A 16,299-nucleotide genomic window follows, 5' to 3' on the forward strand; every position below is an offset into this window, starting at 1 on the left:
TAGAGACCAGTGACATCACTGAGAATGCAGCCTATCCAATCACTAGAGACCAGTGACATCACTGAGAATGCAGCCTATCCAATCACTAGAGACCAATGACATCACTGAGAATGCAGCCTATCCAATCACTAGAGACCAATGACATCACTGACAGTGTAGCCTATCCATTCACTAGAGACTGATGACATCACTATAAGTAAAAATACTAGTATGTATTTGGGATTTTTGCCTATCTCAGTGCTGATGTATCAATCTCTTCTGATACAATACGGAGAAGCATCATAAACCGCTACCAATATATGAAAGTAACTTTTATCATTCATATCTGGAATTCATTAGGAGACCCGCAGCTCGTGTTTCTGCCGTATAATTGGAGCATTTTCCCCTGCTTTCACAATGGCGCAGGTTCTCGCTGGCGATGTTTTCAGAAGGGTCAGGATCGAGTTTCATAGGCTATTCCTTCCATTAAAAGGTAATTTTGGTTGAAAAGAGTCGCAGAATTGCCAGTTAATGAGTTCAGCAAAGGGGAAGAACTCGTAATCTAAAGGACGTCAGGGAAATTGATTTATACGGGCGGGTAAGTGGCATCTGCCCAGCGCTCTCTTCTTCCGAATTCAGGGAACAAACAAGCATCAGCGGTAATAAATTATTCAGAGGGCATCGAGTACAAACACCGCGTCCGCCGCGTGCGCCCTCTTGCCCCCTCTCCAAATCACATTAGCGTCTTCCGCTGTTGTTGCCGTGTTATCCACTCGAGCAGTAAGTAAACAGCGGCCCATCTCCCTCCGCTTCCTCCTCGTCCATTAGGCGGACAGGTGGAATCGCTCCAGGTCTGTAAATCTCTCTCCTCATTGCCAAACGTTTGGCTGCTGGCCGGCCATGGTGATGAAACGCCACACGTTGACTTGAAGGAAGCTTTATCTCATTTCACAATTCGATAGATGTGGTGCCATTTACTGGGGAGTCCCATTAGCTTAGCTGGAAAATATTTTAATGGAGCCATTAGAGGGGCACTTGAAAGAGGAGAACGGTTATGTATCGTAGACATTGATGGCGCTGTATAGAAAAGCAAGACAAATGTATCAAAATTCAAAGTCTGTGATGTGTAGTCAATCATCGTCATGCCACTGATTAGCCAAACATCCATCACTGGGACCCCATCAGACCTTTGGCCATAGTTATACAGAGAAGTGGGGGTTTTTATCATCGTCCTACCAATGGTTAGCCGAACATCCATCGCTGGGACCCCATCAGATCTTTGGCCATAGTTATACAGAGAAGTGGGGGTTTTTATCATCGTCCTACCAATGGTTAGCCGAACATCCATCGCTGGGACCCCATCAGATCTTGGGATGCAGTTATAGAGAGTAGCTGGGTGTTTAAACATTGTCATGCCACTGGTTAGCCAAACATCCTTTGTTGGACCCCATTTGATCTTTAGGTATGAATCTTCAGAGCAGCGGGGTATTTAAACATTGCCATTTCAATGGTGAGCCAAGCATACACTTCTGGGACTCTATCTTTGGCCATAGCGGGGTATATAATCATCTTCATGTAGCTGGTTAGCCAAATGTCTGCTGTTGGGTCCCCATTGGATCTTGAGATGCAGTTATAGGGAGCAGCCGGATATTTAAACATCTCCATACCAATGGTTAGCTGAACATTCGTTGTTGGGACCCTATTAGATCTTTGGCCATAGTTAAACAGAGTAGCAGGGTATTTATTCATCGTCATGCCACTGGTCTGCCAAACATCCACTGTTGGGACCCCATTAGTTGTTCGGATGCAGTGGAGAGAGCATTGGGGTATTTAAACATCTCCATACCAATGGTTTGCTGAACATTTGCAGCTGGGACCCCATTAGATAGGTCAGATATAATACAGAGATAGGACTACAGGCCACAGGAATGTAGCAGGGTTTTCCGGATGTGATGCATTTTTTGCTTCAGTATTCACCAAGGATTCACTTTTTGTCAATATGAGTCAACTTGTAAAACGTTGCAAACAGCCAACATATCAACTTTTTATATAAATTTACCACTCACCATACTGATCAGGAACCTTTGTACTGAGAAATGTTTTTCAGTATGTTTGGCATCTTGCCTCTAGTAGGGTGCTATACCCAGCTTCCTGAAAATATCTCAGCATTTTGTCTCAGTACTACTCTGAAGTACTCCTCCTAAAGTCTAAAACAAGTGGGGGGGGGGTTGGGGTATTTATTGGAAGGAGTTAAGCAAACATGGAAATGCTTGGATGGATGTAATTTCCAGGCCTTACTGGGTGATTGCTGGGTGCAGTAGTGGAAGTTGCAGAATGCCGATGTCTGTCATGCCACCTGCGGGACCTCTTTCTGCCAATATTTTGCTTCCAGAAAGACAAAGAATCTTGTAATCACTGAACAATGCACAATCAGGACAATCGTAACCGAAGGGGCGCTGCATATACAATGTGTGTTGTGGGGCCTGGCTGTGCTGCAATAATAGGTGGATGGTGGTAAAAAGAATCAAAGAAAATGCTGTTCATTGGGCTTTGCTTCTGCTTGTGACCCCTGCACTCACTAGCTAACATACAACTAGCTCCTGCACTATGCATGTTACATACTTGTGACCCCTGCGCTATGCAACTTTCATACTTGTGACCCCTGTACTATGCATGTTACATACTTGTGACCCCTCCACTATGCATGTTACATACTTGTGACCCCTCCACTATGCATGTTACATACTTGTGACCCCTCCACTATGCATGTTACATACTTGTGACCCCTGCATTATGCATGTTACATACTTGTGACCCCTGCACTATGCATGTTAGATACTTGTGACCCCTGCACTATGCATATTAGATACTTGTGACCCCTGCACTATGCATGTTAGATTTAGATACTTGTGACCCCTGCACTATGCATGTTAGATACTTGTGACCCCTGCACTATGCATATTAGATACTTGTGACCCCTGCCCTATGCATGTTAGATACTGTTGGCCCAGAGCAAAGCTGGCTTATATTTTATGTACAAATAGTCCTTTAATTCCTGTTTGGTCACATCCACATGCCATGTACCATTCATCCATGTGCCATGGCACATCATTCTACACAAGGTTCCCCTATATTTTCCACAATCCTAGCACAAGTTAAATATTTTCTATCTGAGTAGAGCACTATTTTATTTGGGTAAGTCTGGAGGAGTTGGCATTCCTGGACAAGGCTGCATTTACCTGCAGACCGCCCTACTCAACACCCCTGAGCATTCTGAGCCTCCATAATAAAAATAACTAAAATCCAATCAATGAAAGGAACAGTCTGGATGTCCTCCAGCCTGGAAAAAAAAACTGGGCTCTATCTGACTCGCTGCAGTTTCTAATGCACATTGTGAAATCATCGAGATTCATTCCTGCACAGCGAGGCTGAAGGTGAATCTGAAGTTCAGCTTTAATAAGGTGAAGGTGATTCTCTAGCAGTGGGCGGTACAAGGAAAGGAAAGTTGACTCTCCGTCACACCCGGCTGCCCCTCACCAATGGAAGCCCGGTGGCAGTCTCCGGGGTGACGGTGTGACTTTCAGAGGCTCCATGCCTCATTTAGCCTTTAGTAATAACCTAATTGGACTGGAAAAATGCAAGGACAGGAGCGTGAAAGCTAAAATCAAAACAGCTTAGCCGAGTTTACCGAGCCATCGGAAAAAAGGAGATGACAACAGATAAGGGCGAATTTACACATTTGCTGCCTGTGATTAGTTATAAATGCTGGAAAATTAACGCCATTGAACCCCTCTGTTGGCCAATCAGAGCGTGACGTCACTGAGCCGAATGAGCGCACGCCAAGAACATACAACATGCAAACAGAAATGTATTTTAAAGGTTGAACAAAAAGCAGGATGTGGCTCACAATGTGACAATAAAAACAGGATAACATTTACAATGTGACAATAAAAAGGAAAAGTAAAAAGTATTGCTGGGTACATTTATATAAAAGGGACTGCGAGGTGGCACCGTGGCACTTGCAGCGCTGGGTCCCAAGTTGGAATCTCAGCCAGGACAATATCTGCATGGAGTTTGCAGGTTCTCCCCGTGTTTGTGTGGGTTTCCGGTTTCCTCTCACATTCCAAAAACATGCGGTTAGGTTAATTGGCTCCCCCTAAAAAATTGACCTTAGCCCGTGATAATGACCATGGTAGGGACATTAGATTGTGAGCTCCTTTGTGGGACAGCTTGTGATATGACTATGGACTTGTACAGCGCTGCGTAATATGTAGGCGCTATATAAATACCTGTAAATAATAAAAAGTATAGGTATGAATTGTGCATGAACAATGAGGGAAACCCAAATGGGAGTTCTCCTGTGGTTCAGCCCAATTACTGGAAGAGCAGACGTGTGATATGTTTTAGGCATGATTGGTCTAAAATTGGCAGCAGATCTGCTCATACGTAGGGGAAACCCCCCCCTTAGTTATGTCACTAACGCTCCCCTAGAAGAATTCAAAATTGAATGTCCCCATCATAGTCCATTGGCAATATTTTGGAGCATGTATGGTTTTGGGATTAAGGTGCTGTGTCACCACTAATGCAGATTAATTAGTGACCACAGGAAGCCAGCATGGGGGGGGGCATCTAATTATTTTGTATGAATTATTCTTCTTGTTTTATATCCATGGCTGCTTCCCTCAATACAGAGCAGAATTGTTGGCATTTAAACCAATGTGGTTTCCTGCAGAATAATTGCACCCAAGCCACAGGACGCCGGTGAAATCAGCTGCATTGCAGCACAATTTAATATATTTCAAAGGGAAAGCTGATAGGACGGGAACAACACTTTTTTTTTTTAATACAGGTTCAATAAATGATTCCTGGTGATGCCCATCCTGGTGACAACTCCCTGTCCCTGTCTCCCAATTGTGCCCTTGCATTGTCACCTGACTATGACAAGCTCCCCTAGTGGAGACTACAAGCAGTTGCACCCCCAGGCATTGCATGTAAATGCTTCACTGGGAAACCAAACCTGAGAAATGATGTAAAGCCGGCTTTTAGTGCAGCAGAGGCAACATTGTCAGCTACGTTCTCCATGTGTTGCAGCAAAGGGTTAATTCCCTGTGCAGGCACGAAGGAGAGTCAGACCGCTGCTCTCACACACAATGACCCGGATTTATTAAAGTTCTCCAAGGCTGGAGAGAATACACTTTCATCTGTAAAGCTGGGTGATCCAGAAAACCTGAAATAAAACTGATGAAAGTATTATCTCTCCAGCCTTGGAGAACTTTAATATAATATACTTTCATCAGTCAAGCTGGGTGATCCAGCAAACCTGGAATGGATCTGGTCCAGGATAAAAAAACATTTGCTAACAAATAGCTAATGACTTTTACGAAATTTATTTCAGGTTTGCTGTACAGATGAAAGTGTATCCTCTCCAGCCTTGGAGAACTTTAATAAGTCAGGGTCATTGTGTGTGAGAGCAGCGGTCTGACTCTCCTTCGTGCCTGCACAGGGAATTAACCCTTTGCTGCAACACATGGAGAACGTAGCTGACAATGTTGCCTCATCTCTACATCTGCACCTGGCTCTAATCAAAAGAACAACACTGCTGATTGGAGGAGAGTGCAGGGGGCATGTCCAAGACCCTGCTTGTGTGTAGGGGAACAGCGGTCCGACTCTCAAACCTGCTGCCAGAGTATTTTAACCCCTGAAAAAATCGTATTTTATTATTATATCTGAACCCAACTGCATTGCAGTAATTCATGCAAAGGGTTCAGTTGGTTTCACCAATTATAGGGATGATATTATTTCCTGAGTGCATTGGTGGCCCCTGGGATCCGGCCCTGTAAGAGCTGAACATCCATGTGATCTTATCCTACATACGTGGTGATTCATTCACCATCACGGCCCCATCACATGACCCGGGAGCGGGGAATGCGAGGGATGGAATGAGTTCTATACATTTCCTATATCACAAGTGTGAAAACATCATTACACATGTAAGCCCTTCACCTTGTGTGCGTCTCCGGCACTGATGGGTTCAATGACTCCTCGCAGCTCATTGCTGATTGGTGGAGAGTCTAAGGCCTGACTTCTAAATGGCTAATCATTAATGCGGCATTCATTCATCAGGAATGGGGCCCCAGCCTCGGGCCCCGGGATATATACACCTGAGCGACCCTTTCTATCATCGCTTGAAATGTTTATATTAAAGGTTGGTAAAGAATTATAAAGAGGCAGCTGATGGTCATCAGGATTCAGACTTATCAGAGATACAACGCAACCACAGCAATGTTACAATTATTACCCCACTGATAGCACCAATGTTTATCTGCCCATGGAGGAGGAAGCAATGCCTGATCAGTAATCTGTATATACAGTAACAGTGTGTGATTGGGAATACTGCAGAGGAGGAAGCATTGCCTGAACACTTACTTACATATAAGATGACAGGTCTCTGTGGGGCAGACATTGGGGCCCCCTATGTGCGTTATTCGGCAGTCATTAGGCCTCCCTGGGGAAAACATTGGGCCTCATTGGGTAGACTTTGGGCCTCCCTAGGACAGACATTGGGCCACTCCGCGCCACAGTTGGGCCTATCTGAAACAAACATTGGGCCCCCCTGGAGCAAACATTAGGCCTCAGTGGGTAGACATTGGGCCTCCCTGGGGAAGACTTTGGGCTCCCCATGGGCGTCATTGGGCAGTCATTAGGCCTCCCAGGGGCAAACATTGGACCCCACTGGGCAGGCATTGGGCCTCCCCGAAGCAGACTTTAGGGCTCACTGGGTAGATATTGGGCCTCCCTGGGGTGTCATTGGGCAGGCATTAGGCCTCCCTTAAGCAAACATTAGGCTGCACTGGGTACACATTGGGTCCCCCTAGGTAGACATGGAGCCTCTCTGTGGCAAACATTGGCCCTCATGGGGGCTGACATTAGGCCTCCCTGGGGGCAAACATTGGGCCTCACTGGTGCAGACATTAGGTCTTCCTGGGGATGAAGACAATAGTTGGGTTCCATGGTGGGAGCTCCCCTCTGTCTGCCCATTGGTGGTGTGACTGGGGGTTCTCCATGGGGTCATCACCATATATGAGGTGTGTATGTGGGGGCTGATTTTGAGGTCAATGTAGATTGGTGGTTGGATCCCACACCTGAACAGGTTGATCTGCCATGTGAACATGAAATAAATCCATCAGTCATCAATATATAACCCCAATTCTATAGGGGCCCTTGGCTAGGGCCACATGTAGACTTTGTGCAGGCCATATATATAATGCAACCTATGCGTTGCGTGTTTTGCAGCTCCCCTATAACCCATTGACAATGAATGAGCTGCTTTTATATTAAAGTACACTAAGGGCCCATTCACACTGCATGAAGGCCCATGAATTCCCAATCTTTCCCATGTGACTCGTTCATATCTGCAAGCTTTATTGTGAAAAGTAAACTCCAGGGGCCCATGTATATCTACACCTATGCTGTGATTGGAGCAAAGTTACCCCATCACATGTAGAGAGCAATGATTGGCTATCAGATGATCCTCTGAAAGTGTCATGATGTCACCCAGCATGCTGAGCCTTGTAGTCCCCCCATGTATGGGGGAGGGGGTTGGTGGTTCGGGTAGCAGCTGGCCAGTGATTAAAGTAACGCAGCGGAATAGCAATGTGTTTACATGCCGCGCAGAGCAATGTTTGTTCTGTGTCAGACATAATCGATGCTGCACAATATGCGGAGGGTTTGAGCTGGGGGGGTCACCTGTTAATACATTCACTCGGATACATTCACTCGGGGTCAGGGCATCTCATTAGAACACATTCCGTTCCCAGGTTAATGGCACACCTGCCAGCAGAGGACCGATTAACCCCTTACTGACCACTGGGCTCCATCGTATGCTGGTAAGTGAATGGGATAAAGATGGAGGAGCAGCATGACTGGAGGTCAGAGGGAGGTCGTGTTGTAGCTGGGATGGGTTAGACCCCTTGTCAGGTTTGTATTGCTATTTGTGGCCCCCAGTGGGGCAAATTCCCCCGTGTACTTTTATTGGTGGCCACATATTGGTCGATGGGTTCACGGCAAAATCAATATTCGTTATCTGCCAAATATTGATTATCGATCAGCCCTGATCTTTGCCCAATCAATGACCACCAATAGTAGGGGGACCGCCTTCCACCGAGTAATATTATTGGTGGGGAATGCGGGAGGAGCGACAATGATTGGACAAAGCACAGGAACTCCCAATCAATGTTCGATTGATTGATATTGGTCAGGTCATGATGTAAAGACAGATTTCACCAGCGGGGGGCACTCTCTGGTATACATTTTAATTGTTATAAATGAAAATTAAACCCCACCCATTTTCCCTTTACTAATAAAGAGTCAACATATAAGGTAGCGATGTACAATAAATAGGAGCCGCTGGTGACAAACCAGCAAAAGAACATGACACAGGACCCTGACCCACAGAGCTGACAATCTAGATGGTGATATAGGAGAGACATCGAGGATGACAACACTTCCTTAAATACAGTACGGAGAGTGAGCGTTGTCACCCTAGGACAGGAAGTGCATGGCAGGATTACCTGCAGAACCTTCCAGTCTTTGTAATGGCTCCATAGGGGTGGCATTGTCACCCTAAAACAGGAAGTTTACCAAGACTACAGAACAACCCCCTTCTCATCCCCATAAGATCCACAGGGAGAATCAAGGACAACATACACAGGAAATGATCAGCTCCCAGGATTTTTGGTATGATCAATAGGTATTTTTATTCAACTGATACAACTAAGAGTAGTCAGGTGTTGGGGTTTACATACACCTGGAGGCTACTTTCACTGGAAATAAGTGAATCTTTATGCACAAACCTGGCACTGCCAATATTCCCAGCATGCACCACAGCCTCTGGATGGTCACATGTTGTTTAGTGTGTTTGCTCTGTCTGCAGTCACCTGATCAGGGAGGTGTCACCCTGCTGCCACCTGCATGTAAATAGAACCGCCCACTCTCCCAGACTGACCACACCCATCAAGGTGTTTGTAATTTGCATAACCCCTCCCAGGAGCTGCTTGTATCAGGGCCAAGGGCCGATTGCTGGGGTGATTTCAGGAAGATTTGTATTTCTTATTTTAAAATTCTAATAAAAAAAAGGAAATGCGCTCAACGCTCCAACCAATCATTTTTTAATGGTCTACAAAATGAGGGCGTGGCAAGGTAAACATGGGCGTGTCAGGGCGTGGCATTTGCCTTCACACTTTGAGCAGTGATGTACCCTTCTTTCTAATCTCCAAATGTTTAATAGAGGGGAATCTACATCCCTGGAAATTAAGGACATCCTGCAGATTTGTAGATCAGTTGGGGTTCTGATGGTTTTTGGGGCAGAGGAGACTGGGGAAATACTTCTTCTGCCTGCAGCACACTGATAACATCATCCCAGCCTAGGCAAAGTCACTGGCAGGGGCAATTCTAACTTTTTTTTACCACTTGCCACCCCCACATCCTGACAGGCACCCTTTAAAAATAGAGATGCAAAAATCACTTACATGAGCCCTATGACACCCCTGGGGTGACCAGGCCAGGCTAGGAAAACCTGTTTTCCTATTGGCTAGTTGTTGACAGGGGCGGGACCAAGCCCTGCCAACAGTGTTCAATAACTGATACAGATAATTTCTTTCTATTTCTTCCCCATCATGAATGACAAGGAGGCAGCTGACGTTTCCAAACTGCGGAGATTTCTTTCCCAGAATTCCTGGCTCCATTCCTAAATCCAGCTTGGGATTTTCCCATTGGATTCCCAAAAATATAAAATGGGCATAACAGGTGTACAGACCCAGGAGCTCAGGGACGGGGAGAAGCTGGGGTGGACATAGGGAGGTGCAATGTGCGCATGACGGCCCTCCTCAGCCAATAGAGCCTCATAGGGGCCCCAAGTCAATTCTGCATAGGGGCCCAGGTTAGTTCTGCAAAGGGGCCCTAAGTTATTTCTGAACAAGGGCCCCAGTCAGGTCTGTATGGGCACCCACTGTTGGCCCCATTGGTGCCAACCCCTAACAAGGGACAAATAGAAACATTGTTTCTCTTCCCCAGTGAATGTTTTCTGTCCACGCCTCGGTTACAATTGCAGTGAATTTTATTTTTCCCATCTTTCCTTCTGCTCTGGGACTCCTAATGGTGTCGGAGGGATTCGGAAATAAAAGCAATGACCCTTCTCCTACAAAGGCAGGAAGGGCAGCGTGAAGAGGTTTCTCAGGGACGCCCTTCTACGATTATTATTTCATCCATTGCAGAGGATTCCTTGTCATAAAATCAATTCCTCTGATTGGCCGGTTATCAGCCCCGGGTGTCCCCCATATATAAAGGGAACCTAAAAAACATTCTCTATGAGGTTTAATCAGAAGGAGACAAAGTAACTCATTGACAAAACCTCCTCCAGTCTTGTATGGGTGATTGAGTACTTAATAAGGATTTGCCCCGGGGGGCTTTAAAGCTTTGGCTTCCCTAATTTGATTTTGTTTGGTCTGTTAATTATATAATTTGTAATGTTTTGTTGTATCTGTTCATAAAGTGCAAAAAACACCAAGGCAGGGTGTAACTATTGATCCTGCCAGAAATCCTATGACTTTCTGTGCTCAGGGCTGGGTGGGGTAGAGGCAGCTGCCTAGGGTGCTTCAAGTAACAATTATTGGGGGGGGGGGGGGATACATTGGCCATTGGGGTTTTCAGGGACCTTGTCCCAGTCTGCTGCACTGTTATCAGTAATATTGTTCCCAGGACTACAGAAACCCCCCTCTTATGTTATAAAGAAGAGGTGCAGTGCTCCTCAATCAGGGTCCTCCAGAGGTTGCTGGGGGTTCCTTGAGCAATGGGCAGTTTGTGATCCCCAATGATCTTTTTGGCTTTCTGTAAGGGTGATATTCTTCCCACTAACACCACACTAATATACTGTGATCTGTAGATATAATATTTATAGAAGGGGTTCCCTAAAAGTTATTTCAGGGATTCCCTATGCAGTGACAACCCTGCTCAATACACACAGTACATTGAGTAAGCGTTGTCACCCTAAGACAGGAAATGTGTTACTGGCAGGATCAAATCAACAGGAGAAATCAAAGGTAAAAAAAGCAGGCAGGGATCCCCATGTCTGCATCCTATACCAATGCAGAGTATTGTTACACACAAAGGTAGTGACACCAAACTGCACCGGACGCCTAGGTAGAATCAGGTAGGTTCTAGATTTGGTAAATAAAAACCAGATCCGGTAAATATTAATTTTTGTATGATTTCTGTTAAAAATAGGGCAGAATATCTCAGAAAATCTTCTTAAGGCTCCAATCCTAGAATGAGATTATGCGTTATTGCATTTAATGCGTTATTCTGCAACAACCTGCATGGCTGCAATGCTGACGCTGAATGGGGCAGCGCACAAAAAAGGATGAAATGCGTTCAGCAATGCACTGACAGAACTGACTGCAGTGCAAGGCATAAATGGGAACATCCAATATGTCGCTATGCAATGTCTGATCTCTATGTATATTGCACACTGAGAACGGCACCACAAATTCCAGCAACAAGGCACTAAAAACACCAAAAAAGTCCGACCCAATCTAAAGTCCGGCACCCCAAATTACAACATTTCTTTACTGAACATTCACCGCCATTCTGCAAATGTTAATCTGAAATATGCGACAACTCAGATTGGGACTCAATATTTTTTTTTACCTTCCTCTGGATCAGCCATGCATAAAAGTTTGATCTGGAATATTCGGTTTTTATAGAATCTGGCTGAACATTTATCTATAACATATCTACAATATAACATTATATCTCTATAAATATAAATTGATATTATTCTATGTAATACTAGGAATAATAAATTGTGGTTTATTATAAATCTATTATAATTTAGCAAAAAAAATCTCCAAGTATTGACCCCTGATTTAGAACGCCATATATTGCAATGTGCAATGCCAACATTACCAACAACAAAAAAGTAATCCGCAAAAGAAATAAAAACATTTTCAATATATTAGAGATCACAGAAAGGGTTAAACAGTCGTAAAGAATTCCCCATTCCGCTTAGTTGAATAAATGATTCCTTAATGAGGGATATTTTCTAATTGGATCTGATTGTTTCCTGAATTGTGTGCTCAAGACAAAAAAAGAGACAAAAAAAGAATACAGATATCATAGAATTCAAGGTTGTGTTGGAAACTACAAGTCTCAGCATGCTGGCTTGGGATTTGCTATGCTGGGAGTTGTAGTTTTAGAAGATGTATAGGACGGTGCTGAAAAGAAGAATGGATTTGGGACTCACCTGGAATGAGAAGTTAAGGATTGGGTTGATGCTGAAAAGTTTTGGGGTCTTCAGTCCTTGGATCTCTGATAGGTCCCCTTTCTTCTGTCCAGCAAGGACGATGGTCTCACACTACTGAGTGACCCCACTGGCCATTACCAGCACTGGATCTTGTAGAACAGAACTCTATATCTTGTCTACACCACTAGACCATCCCAACAGTCCTGATCCCCCCATACACCTGCAGAAATGACTCTTCTACTCTGCACTGTCCCCCTGCAGCCTGCACTACTGAGCTCTAATACAGAGGGGTCCCTGCCTTCCCCTGCACAGCAGAGATCACACAACAGCACAATGCAGCCTGGAGCCACTTCATCTACTAGAAGCTCTGCTCAGCCCCCTCTACAGAGCAAGCAGCTCTCTGTATTCCAATGCAATATACTGCAAGTCAACAAAAGAACTGAGAAGTCCCTAAATAAATATGGATCTGAGGATCTATGCGCGGTTATTGCCTGGGCTGGGAGCCCTCTGTGCATTAATCTAAACATTAATATCCCTATGGACAGCAGCTGAGCAAGCAGCCAATGCACTTCTAATGCTCCTCAGACAAGTTATTGCTTAGGTTCAGATCGGTGGTGACCCCAAAGTGTCTATATAGTAGGGGGATTGACCCCGGTCCCTATAGGGAAGATAGGACCCCCCTCATTCTACACCCTTATAAAGGGGCCCTGCAGAATATTATTATTATTATTAGTATTACACAGTATTTATATAGCGCCATCATATTACGCAGCGCTGTACAAAGTCCATAGTCTGCCCAATATCTGCCCAATATATCTATCTGGTCTACGAAGAGATTGCAGATAATAAACAATTACATTACAATTACAATTACAATTACAATGATAATTTTGGTATTATTTCTATACCCCCAGAGGTTCTGCATTATAAAAATTTACTGAATCGCATGTTTCAGGCACTGGGAGCTGGAGGGGAACATGCTTAGGGGTGGTAAACACAGTGATCACTTCTCTCTATAGGGCGAGGTCCTAAAATGAGCCCCTTACTAGTGGATCCACCAATGGAAGACATTTCTATAACCCAACCCCAATGCTGCTCTATTCCAATATATTTACCTTCTACCCCCTTCCCCACCTCCAATTCAGCTGATCCCTCTTTCCCACCTCCATTTCACCTTCCAAATGTGGATTTCAGCCTCCACCACCTGCCATCTGCAGATTGTCTGCCATACCCTCCCCCACCTCAAATTAACCTTTCAACACTTCAGGTCAATCTTTCATCCTTTTACCTCTACCTTAAGTTTAACATCTGCCCTCCTCCTCCCCAATTCTTCATCCACCCCTTCCTCCGCCCTCAGTTGCCCATCTACTCCCTTCCTTTCCCCTCAATTCCCCATCTACCCCTTCCGCATGTCTCAATTCTTCATCTACCCCTTCCTCTCCCCTCAATTCACCTTTTACCCCCTTCTTCTCCCCTCAATTCACCTTTTACCCCCTTCCTCTCCCCTCAATTCCCCATCCACCCCCTTCTTCTCCCCTCAATTTACCATCTACCCCCTTTCTCTCCCCTCAGTTCCCCATCTACCCCTTCCTCCCCCCTCAATTCCCCATCTACCCCCTTCCTTTCCCCTCAATTCACCATCTACCCCCTTCCTCTCCCCTCAATTCCCCATCTACCCCTTCCGCATCTCTCAATTTTTCATCTATCCCTTCCTCTCCCCTTAATTCACCTTCTACCCCCTTCCTCCCCCTCAATTCCCCATCTACCCCTTCCTCTCCCCTCAATTCTCCATCTACCCCCTTCCTTTCCCCTCAATTCACTATCTACCCCTTCCTTTCCCCTCAATTCCCCATCTACCCCTTCCACATCTCTCAATTCTTCATCTGCCCCCTTCTTCTTCCCTTATCTCACCATCTACCTCCTTACAATTCACAATCTACTTCCTTCTTTATTCAATTCATCCTCTACCACCTTGTATACAGTTTCACCTTCAGTCCCCTTCCCCCACTTCAGATTCACCTTCCATATACGTTCTTGCCACAAAAAGTCTCTCTTCCTTCTCTCTTCAATTCTTATTTTACCTTCTACCCCTTCTCCATTTCTAATTTACTATCTGACCCTAACACCACCTTTAATTTACCTATTACCCCTTCTCTTCTCATTTTCTTCCATTTCTACCCCCTTCCTCTCCTCCATTTCCTTCTATAGATACTAGAAAAAGGGGGTGCTAATCTTTGATCTCCATTTTTGTCTGGCCACCTACCCTGATGTGTACAAATAAAGAAAAAGAAACGAGAAATAAAGCCCGGGTATTTGATGAGCGGCTATATATTGAAGAAATTATTAGATACAAGTGTCCATACAATAATAATATTTAACAAGTCATCAAGATGCTGGTTCCCCCGCTGCACAATGTGGAGTTTCTATTGGAATTATACCAAATGAACATTCCGTGACCCGACGCGTTTCGCTTCTTTGGGCTTCCTCAGGGGACATGACACGTAACTAATAACTTCTTCAATATATAGCCGCACAACAAATACCCCGGCTTTCTTTCTCTTTTCTCCTTCTCAGTTTCTAATTTCCTATCTGACTGCAGCCCCAGGTTCAATTTACCTTATAGCCCCTTCCTCATTTCCAATTCACCTAATACCCCCATCTCTACCTCTAGATTAACTTCTACCCCCACCCATAGCTTAAATTCATCTTCTACCCCCCCTTCTTTATTTTAATTTACCATCTGACCCCAACCCAAGCTGTAATGAACCGATTTCACCTTTTATCTTCTTTAGCAGCTACAGTTTAATTTCTATCCCTTTCTCTTCTTCAATTTGCCTTCTGCCCCCTTCTCCACCTCTAATACAACTTCTACCCCCTTCCACAGCTTCAATCTGCTATACAGCCAATTCCTATTTGTACAACTCTTTCGACCCCTAATTTACCTTTTACCCCCCTCCTCCACCTCTACTTCACCTTTATTTCCATTCTTCAAATTCACATTCCCCTTTTACTATCCTACCCCATCCGCAATTTCTATTCTGCCCAATTCTATCCCTCTAATTTACCTACACCCCTCTCCCTACATCTGATTCACCTTAATCTCTCTTCTTCACATCCACATTTACCTGTTGCTTCTTTCCCCACCTGCAATTACCCTTCCACCCCATTCTATCCATTCTAATGCCCCCTAACTCCTTCCCTACCTTACCCGATTCAGCTGCTACCCACTTCTCCACCTTCAATCCCCCTACACTTATATTATTCAATATATTAGTAATAAGTAAAAGCACATAATAATAATAATAATAATAATCATAACCATAATGATAATAATAATAACAATAATAATAATAATAACAATAGTAACAATAATAATAACAATAATAATATTAATAATAATAACAATAATAATAATAATAATAAAGTACTGTAATTAGATTGCCCAACACATCTGATTACTTTACAACAGATCCGGGTGCAGATAATTGGTTGGAACAAATAATCCGAAGTATAATTAGATTGACTTTGGATCCAATGGATTGATAGGATAGTAAAACCTCTGTCAATGTTCACAGCCCATTTACCCCTTCTACCCCCGCCTCTTCTTACCCTTCACTAATTGTTTTTCACTCTCTGGGGGCAATTATCAATTTTATTCCACAGCAGAACAAAGCTATTTAGGACCTAAGTAAATTTTGGGTGTCATTCAAATACACAGAACAGTGGCAAATAATTACCCCCAACTTTGTGACACCAGAATATTGCCCTTCACAGCATTGGGCACCTGCCTATTCCTAGGGGCAATATAGTGTAGCCCAAAAATTAAGCGCCCCTTCACACCTCTCTGGTGCATTAGCATGTGTATGGGTGTTATTGTCTGCATTACATTAGGGTAACACATTGGGGTTGGGCTGCCAACGCAACACAACCCACTAAGGGGTGAAACCTTTTTTGTAATGCAGATCACCACAATACCCGCAGTGGATGCGTCCAATCCAATCTGTGCACAGCAACACATGTGG

The 16,299-nt window shown here is 44.4% G+C and overlaps 1 protein-coding gene across 1 annotated transcript in view; it reads right to left on the reverse strand.

Moving 5' to 3' along the window:
• Nucleotides 1-12,600, reverse strand: part of CASR (calcium sensing receptor) — a 39,119-nt gene extending 26,519 nt beyond the window's left edge. Inside the window, exon 1 of the mRNA XM_072398439.1 lies at nt 12,278-12,600. The gene's annotated coding sequence lies outside the window, so the exon portion shown is untranslated. The remainder of the gene's footprint in view (nt 1-12,277) is intronic.
• Nucleotides 12,601-16,299: the final 3,699 nt, after the last annotated feature.

Source organism: Pyxicephalus adspersus, chromosome 1, assembly GCF_032062135.1.
Source record: "Pyxicephalus adspersus chromosome 1, UCB_Pads_2.0, whole genome shotgun sequence".
NCBI classification, from domain to species: domain Eukaryota; kingdom Metazoa; phylum Chordata; class Amphibia; order Anura; family Pyxicephalidae; genus Pyxicephalus; species Pyxicephalus adspersus.